Raw genomic sequence first — 8929 nt, forward strand, 5'->3', positions numbered from 1 at the left:
GGGCTGCCACGTGAGGGAGTCTTGCAATCCACTCCAGGCGCCTTCCGGCCAAAGGGCAAGATAAAATGCTTTGCAGGCGCAGATCCATAAAGGATAACCGGTGGGATTGTGCTCAGTGATGCTGGCCTCAGCGCTCCTTATCGGTGTCAGTGAAGGAGTCGGATCAATTGGCCAGCTCCTTGCCCTTGAGAAGCTTGTCCTAGCGCAGCTCTGGGGCGCAGAACCGCAGAGCATCCAGCAGGTAACTGACAATTGCATCCTCTCCCTGCATCTTCCTGCCATTCGTTCTACCCTGGAACTCCTCAAAGCAAGCATGGGCTAAGAATGAAAGAAGAACGAAACCTTTGCTATACATATTACAACAGTATCTCTGCATCAAAATGATGCTTACATTTGCCAAGCAAATCTTCTTGTAATCAGGAAGCAAAAAGAAATGCCAGTTTGATTGTCGGGTCCTGATATGGTGCCTCGGCAAGTTAAGTAAGCGCATTGCTGCACATGGTCAGTCATTCTTTTTTTCATTTGTGTGGGTCGCACCACATTTATTTTACGGTTCTGCCGCATGAGCAGTTGTGTTAAAAAAAGGATGTGGGTAACTGTGTTTCTTTCCCATGTCTCATCTTTGTTTGTGAAGGTTCGGGTTTCTGGGCTGTACTCTTGCTGTAAACGCTCATCTTGGAACGAGCTGTATTAGACACACCGGAATGGACTTCTGAATAAACAGCCACATGATGGGTAAGGTGATGCCACAGGAACGTAAACAGGCATTTCGGTCCAGCTGGAGCCAGGCTGGTGGTTTCTCACTGGGATTACGGTAAAGAGACCAAGGCGCCAGTCCTCTTGTCTCGCAAGCACAGGGGCCTTGGAGCAATCCAGGTATTTTGTGCAAATATCCCGGAATGGCTGCTTCTTTGGCAGATGGCTGGCCTTTCCCTTGGCAGGGTATTCTTCCTTGATCCTGTGATAGATAGCATGAGAATAAGCACCATATGCGGGTGCTGTGTGTGTGTGTGTGTGTTCAAGGGCTGTCAGTCAAAAACAACAGGCAGGACACAAGACCAAATCTAATCTGCATCTCATAGTTGAGTTGGAAGGGACCATGAAGGCCATCAAGTCCACCCCCTGCTGGTGCAGGATGCCAAGGTGCACCATCCCACTCAGATGGTTGTCCAGCTGCACCTTGACTGTCTCTTCTCCAATGTTAGAAGTAATCTTAAAGCTAAGGAACCCCAGTATTAGGGTTTGAATTCTGAATTTGGGTCTCCTCAGGACATCTAGGGAAAATAGAACGGGGAGGGGCAAGAATCAAGGAGGCAGGCTACTTTCTGCTCACCCCACTCCACAAAAATCTGTCCCCAAAGCAAGGAGTGACAATATCAGATTGGACAACCCTGAAATAATCCCAGTAGGGCAGCTAGATAGCTTTAGACACTGGATCCTGAAGCATAGCATTCATGCTTCGGTTCACACCCCAAACATGTTTCCCAGATAAGTTAGGATAAAAACAAAATGAACTGTTCGCCAACCCTGTTTTTGAGAAAAGAAAAGAAAGGAATAACCGCTTAAATCATGGCACACTATGGGAATAGAGTTCACATCTGCTGTCTTGATTATCTGCCACTGTCTTGGGAGTCATTTGGGAGCCTGCTGGACTTAAAAAAATGTTTTCATTTCTTTGATTGCAAGCCACTTAGAGTGAAACCCTTTACTGAAACCCTTTACTTTAGTGAAACCCTTTAGTGTTTCACTAACATCAGTGCTTCATGCTTCATATTTTAGATCATTGTGTAGGATCCTAAATTTATGCTCAGCCAGTTTTGTAGAGTTTCCCAGAAGCTGGGCTAATGATCTCCCCCCCCCACCCCACATTCCCCTCCTTTTCCCCTCCGTTCATATTCCAGCATGCCATGTTGTCCTACCATTTCATGGAACGTCCAAAAGGTGTTGCATGATTATTTGCGCCAAGAGACAGTTCCTTTAACCTGGCTGCAAAAAAAAAAAAAAAAAAAAAAGCTTCAGAGAGGAAGACCCCGCCTCACATGACTTCTTCTGTCCTGTCTTTAAGGATCAGCAGACAGAAGCCCCGACTGCTGACTCATCACTCAGATTTCCCTGTGTAATAAACACCTCAGCTAAAATTCCAAATGCATACAATGCATACATTTGTGGATTTTGAGATCTTCAGAGCATTTACCAGATTTGTCTCCAAGTAATAACTGGGTTTTCTGTTTTCAAAAATGGGGGAATCAGCCATTACTTACTTTTGTTTAGATCCCAACAGTCCTGAGTCAAACTTATGAACTATGATGCCTAGGAGAGCCTAGGATGGGCAAGAATTTTGTTTTGGTGGAGGGGTGTGAGGGACAATTTAAATAAGGATTTGCTAAAGTTGGCAAATGTCTTTGTAAACATGATGGAAGAGCATGAAAATTTAAACATATGACTGTGGGAGAAAAGGAAACAGAAACATCTGTCCATTCACAAGGCAGATGCTTTTTGTCTGGCGTTGAATTGCTATGTATTCAGCCATATTTGGGGCGTTGAATTACGGTTGCCAACTTTTCTCCCTGAAAGACTCCTCATCTGCATAAGACTAGTCTTTCCAGAATTGCCATATAGAACTCTGTCATGGGCTATGACTAAATTAGAACTAGAAAGAGCTTAAAATAAAATTCTGCAAGGACTTTGGGCAGTTCCTGTTTCTGCAAAACAAGAACTGATTCATAGAGAACCGGGTATAATGACTATTAAAGTAGAAGCTCTTAGATTAGCCTTGCTTTTCTCCTTTAAAATAAAGCATGGATCAGAATGTATTTTGGTTTCGTCGGAAGAGAGGGGCTCATGGAAGAAAAACATGCAACACGAGTGTAGGATTTTTTCTCCAGGATATGACAGAGCTAAAACAATATTGCTCTCAATGCAATCTCAGGTAACTGGGATTATGGTTTAATAATCTAACAGTTTTTATGCTTCCTTTATTCCATCATAGCTATCACTCCCAATCGTTAGACTTGCCAAATATTAAAATGAGGGTAGCCTTAACCCAGTCAAGATTAAACGTTCTCCTATCGGCCAATTACTTGGGTCAGAATGGAGAAGAATAAAAAATGTGGCTGCAATTTTGCATCAGCTGAATATGTTACTCATATACTTGCATACTAAATTATTATTCAGTACCCCGACTTTGGAATCAGCTCCCCAAAGCAACCCTCTACTGTTTCTGGCACCAGGCAAAAACCTTTTTATTTGCCCAACATTTCTATAGGAGCGTTATTATTTTAATTTCAAAATGTTATGATAATTTTAAATAAATAATAGTTCTAATAAAACAATTCTAATAAAATAAATAATAATTATAATAAAATGATTTTAGTAATTTTCAATAATTTAAAAAGAACTTTTTATCTTGTATTTACATGGCATATGTTGTATTTTAGTGCTACCATGCTCCTGGGTTAATCTGACTTGTGACTGCTGTGGGGTTTTACCATTTTATTGTTATTTTATCGATATGTTATGCAAGTTAGATTTAATGTTACTGATTTTATTATATATATATATGTTGTTGCTATGGCTTTCTAGACCACCTGAAGAACCATCTCGACTAATGTAGAAATCACATAGAAATGATTGGTGGTGTAGAAATCATGTACTTTCATATTCCTGGTGGTTTAGAAATCCAATAAACAAACAAACAAACAAACTTCTATAGCGTTCTACCTATAATGTTCTTGGGACTAAATGCATCCCTCTGTTGCTAAAACCATTGAAGGGAAGGTCATCTTTTCTAAAGGCTTGGCTTTTAGTGCCTAATGCTGACAAATCCCACTGTGGGATGCACACCTTGATGTGGTGAACAAGTTTGTGAGCATCAGGGAAGCCAAGAGCAGTGGTGAGAGGAACCCAGACTAACTCAGTACACCGGTCCCCTTGCAGGGTCCCTCCAGGTGGAAGAGTCAAAGCAGAGACACCAGAGACCAAGCTGCGGTAAAGAAGCCAGTCTGCAGACAATGGTCACTGCATTGTATTCCATTACATGAACCTTGAATTTGCTTTGGCATGTTTAAAAAGAGAAATACCTATTTAATGCATGCATGCTTACTTGCGTAAAAGAAATGCAGAATTAAATTGCCACTGCAGATGTCTTCTCTGCAGCTGCGGAACTGGCTTGGTTCGATGAAATCTTTGTGTGCAGCAGCTGTCCCGAAAAGTCCACACAAATGAGATACTGGGAAATTGCTGAATTGCAAGGTTGTTATTGATAGGCTGAAATAATAATAATTAAGGCTGTTGGGGAGTTTCTCTCCCACTCCTCTCCCACTGTGAACTGGGAGTTTAGTGTGAAGGTGGGCCAGGGCAGGGATGTCTCAGTTTCTTGCTCATGGTGCACGATAACCAATTGGGAGGTTTTGCTGATCTTTTTTCTGAGTTTGTTCTGTTGCAAGCACAGGACTGTAATCTTCCAGGCTCCTCAAGAGATGACTCATGTTTTCCAAGCCAGGCGAAAAGCTGTGCTGGAAACGTGGGTGATTGTGTGCCTTCTTTCTGCTCCATGACTTGTCTTCAGCAGGCCAAGAGTCCTTTGCACCATTCATGCCTCTGTTTTTGCTCTTCCATAATGCAGGAATGTTCAGCCGTGAGCCAAGCAGTGGCCAAATATGGGTGCTCACACTGGGAGTGCCAGACGGTTGGCCATCAATGCCCTTGTGGTCCACCAAGCAAATTCCACATCTGATAGCCTTGAGTGCTGCCGAAAGAAATGGCTTTGGGGTCCCTTCCAGGCACTGAGTGTTAGCAAAGGAATCCACCATAGAATCATAGGATAGTGGGGTTAGAAGGGGCCAGAGGGCCATTGGGTCAAACCCCCTGCTGAGTGCAGGGCTCCAAGATAAACCGTCCCTCCCAAATGGCTGGCCAGCTGCATCTTGAATGCTTCCAGTGTGGGAGAGCCCACAGTCTCCCTAGGCCATTGGTTCCATCGCTGCACTGCTCGAACAGTCAGGAATTTCTTCCGATGTTCAGCTGGAACCTGGCTCCCAGTTGCTTGAGCCCATTTTTCCATGTCCTGCACTCTGGAAGGATCAAGAAAAGATCCCGGCCTTCCTGTTCGTAACCTTTCACATACTTGAAGAGTGCTAGCCTGTCCCTTCAGTCTTCTCAGGGATGAACATGCCCAGTTCTTTCAATTTTTCCTCACAGGGCTTTGTTTCCAGTTGCCAGACCCCCCTGGCTGCCTTCCTCTGAATCCTTTCCAGCTTGTCTACATCTTTCTTGAAGTGTGGTGCTCAGAACTGACACAATACTCAAGATGGGGCCTAAGGAGAACCAGATAGAGGGGAACCAGCACCTCACTTGATTTGGAAACTATACTTCCATTAAAGCAACCTAAAATATTATTTATTTATTTATTTAATTTATTTGGAGTGCTTGTATGCCGCCCCATTCGCATAAGCTTCGGGGCGGCTTCCAGTCAAATAAATAACAATATACAAAAATATACAGAATTGGAACACATCCCGGAGTTAGATAAAAGCAATAAATAATTTAACAATTAATTAAAATAACATTTAAATAATAAGGTCTTGGCCTGGCGCCGAAAAGCAAATAATGAAGGCGCCAGGCGGACCTCTCTGGGGAGCGCATTCCACAGATGGGAATGCGCATTTGTCTTTTTTGCAGCCACATCACACTGATCAGTTTGTGATCTACAGCCATTCCAGGATCCTTCTCACTTGCAGAATAGTTGAGCTAAATATTCCCCATCTTGTAATGATGCATTTGGTTTCTTTATTTCACATGGTGGGCATGTCGTGAGCGGAGCCGGCTGGTGCCGGAGGTCAGACTAGATGGCCTGGGATACCCCTTCTGTTTCTATGTTTCTATGTTTTTCCTCAGTGCAGAACTTGGTGCTTGTTCCTGCTGAATTCCATTCTGTAGTTTTTAGCTCAAAGTTTTCAGCAGAGATCAAATGTAAAGGGAGGGTTTTGCTCCTGGGCTTGTGCGTGTGCACACATTCAAGGGTACGCATGTACCTGATTTGCTCCTCGGGGCTAAATGGTTGTGTAAACAGTTTACATTGGCTGGGAGTAGATCTCCAAGTTCTCAGGCATGGCCTTTCCCATCTCCATGGGGAGAAAGTAGAGCCGGCCCTGAGCCTGAGCAATGGTTCTCCTGTCCTAGCGGAGGGAGGGATGAGGTCTGGGATGGAGATGGCCAACAGTCTCTACTAGCACCACAGTCACTTTCCCAGGTGATTAGATTTCCACAAGGAATCCAAAGTCTGCAAGGCTCAGATTTCAGGTATTCACACTTTCAACTGTTAACGTTTCTGGTCCAAAGTAAATGTTCCAAAAAGGCAGGAAAGTAAAGCAGGAGGAATATAAGTTACAGATAAAAGCAAAGTAATGCTAAAGGGTATCCAGGTTTATCCAAAGTAATGCTAACACATATACAACTCATCATGCAAGGGTGTGGAATTTCAAGGATTGGGGGCTCCCAATCCAGCTGTTGTGCAGCTTCCGCCTATGTTAAAGACTGAAATGCCTCATCTATGGCCAGGCTCCCCACAGTAAGAGCTGTAAATTAAATGCGCTGTTATTTCGGTATTTCAGGCCCTATCCTTTTTGCCTTCAGGGCGCCACTGGAATGTGACCCCAAGAGATGCTCCAAAGTGGATTTCAGCCCTCCAGCTGAAGGAGTTTCTGCACCCCCCCGCCACCCCCCCAGCTCAAAAGCTAATGAACAGTAAATCCCCACCAAAGGATCCAAATGATTTTGGAATGAAAGGCGCTAAGTTCGAAGTTCCTGAACAGGCGAAGGCTGTTGCTTTGCACCTTTCCAGATCAGCTTCACAAGGATAGCCATGAACCGCCTCCACAGAGGACAGCGGCTTTTGGTTCTCCAGCCCAGTCTGGGTCTACTTTAAAAGAAAAATACTCTTTATTTTGTATTGTTATTGTATGAAATATACAAAAAAGCAGGGAGCACAAAGGCCATGAGGGTGCATAGAACCTGGAAAGAAAGCTCAGCCCAACAAGCCAGTTGATCTTCCCCATTAGGTAGGCTTTTATAAGGCGTTAATAGCATTTGATTAAGTGATGTGTAAGTTAGATGAAACACTAGCAACTTAGTATTAAGAAAATTTGTATAAAATCTATTATAGGTAGTAGTTGTCGCTAAATAGATTAGCTAAGATGTTTCTAAAAATGTTAAATGGATGTTGGGTATTTAAACATAAATTGGGTATTTTTATTATACAGAGTAGAGGAAGTGGTACAAAAATTCCTAGTTTCTTAAACTGGAAATTTCTTTTTTAGTAGGTATTATATTGGAACATTAGTAAATAAGAAATGTATTTGATTTTACTTGTAATCTTTGTGGTGAGGAGTCTATCTGTTTAATACTGGAAAAATGAAGAATTATCCTTTGACAAAATGATTGAAATGGTCAAATGAATTTACCAGTGATGCAGAAATGGATAGATTGACTTTATCACTGAAGGAGAAAGAAGATACCGACTTCTATCAAACTTGGGATTTTTCTTTTTATTATTGGCTGGAGAAATGGGACTTGGCTTAGAGTTAAAGATGTTTTTAAGTTACTATAAATGGATTTGAATATGACTATAGAATGTTAAAAGATATGTAGTAGGGGGCTGACCCAGTACATCTGATGTATTTGATGATTGATGTTTTTAGTATTAGTTTAAAAATTTTAATAAACAGCTTAAAAAAAATCTTTCTCAGTAAGTAAAAGAGAACACTTCTATTTGCAAGTAAAACTGTATTTTCTAAATTTGCACCCGTACATGTAGGTCAGTATCTGCACATTCTAGGTAATTTCTTTTTGCTTCTCCCCCTTTTTGACAATGCAAAATTACTCACAATGTAGATGATGAGCACCCTCTAGCATCTCGAACAATTCTCCACCCAGCAGGACAAAAGCAGGCAGATCTTTTGTGAGATTCATGCCCCCCCCCCCCCCCCGTTACCTGCCCTCCTGCAGCCAGTAGGACCAGGCCAGTAAATAAACTAAAAACCAACCAACCAATCTGCGTAGTGGTTAAATGGAAAACTACAGCAAAAATCCCGCCTGACACACAAAACTACCAAGTGGCCCAGCGCAGCTCGCCCAAACCCCTGCCCCAAAGGGGTAATTCACCTGGCTGAACCCAAGGGGCTGCCTCTGGAGTCACTGAGATAATGCCTATGGGCAGTGCAATTTCTTGGGACATACTGTCAAAATGCCAGGCAGTGTCAGGTTGGTTTATAGCATTATGCATAAAGCACAGCAGCACTTCGGCGGCGGCAGAATCATCTCGGGTTTAATTTGGCCCTGCAGCGCCTGCAGAATACCCTGATTAGAGCTCTTCTATTTCAGAGCATGGAGGGGGCAGGGAACATGCCAGGACAAGAGGGCTTAAATTAGGACTTGTCACATGATAGGACAAATAACCCTTGCCAAGGTTTGCGAGGCTTCGTGGTGGCCAAGTCGTCATTCCAGCAGCAAACTTGTTCCAGTGCTCCAGCCCCAGGGGGCTGCTCCGTGGCAGGGCAAGGGGAGCTCTCGCGTTCACGGGCGAGTCCCGCGATGCCCAGCTCTGTCTTGCTAGGGCGCCCACAGACCCACGCAACTGCCAAGGGCACGTGCAGCGCGCTCCGCACCTTGCTGCCCTCCAAATGCAATGCGAAGCAACACGCATCGCTCCACGGAGAGCCCGAGAAGCGTTACGGACACGGCCGCTGCTTCCACCGGTGCTCCAGCGTTCACGGGCAAACTACCCAGAAAACTTTGCATTACTTCGCCTTCGCCAGCTGCTGGCACAGCCACTCCTCCCCAGCCGCGGCGAGCACCGCGGCGAGGCTCGCAAGCCCCGGGGCAGCCCGGGTCGCACCTCGCTCAGGATCGGCTCGGATCGATCTGCGATTGG

The 8929-nt window shown here is 44.1% G+C and overlaps 1 long non-coding RNA gene across 1 annotated transcript; it reads right to left on the minus strand.

Annotated features, from left to right (window-relative positions):
• Nucleotides 1-535: 535 nt before the first annotated feature.
• Nucleotides 536-8724, minus strand: LOC123025403. The gene is made up of 3 exons (XR_006415117.1): nt 8664-8724; nt 1920-1986; nt 536-958 (listed from the first exon to the last, which is right to left on the minus strand). It is a non-coding gene; the product is annotated as an uncharacterized LOC123025403 (long non-coding RNA).
• Nucleotides 8725-8929: the final 205 nt, after the last annotated feature.

The sequence above is a fragment of the Varanus komodoensis genome, unplaced genomic scaffold (assembly GCF_004798865.1).
Source record: "Varanus komodoensis strain SLA01 unplaced genomic scaffold, ASM479886v1 scaffold27, whole genome shotgun sequence".
In the NCBI taxonomy this organism is placed as follows: domain Eukaryota; kingdom Metazoa; phylum Chordata; class Lepidosauria; order Squamata; family Varanidae; genus Varanus; species Varanus komodoensis.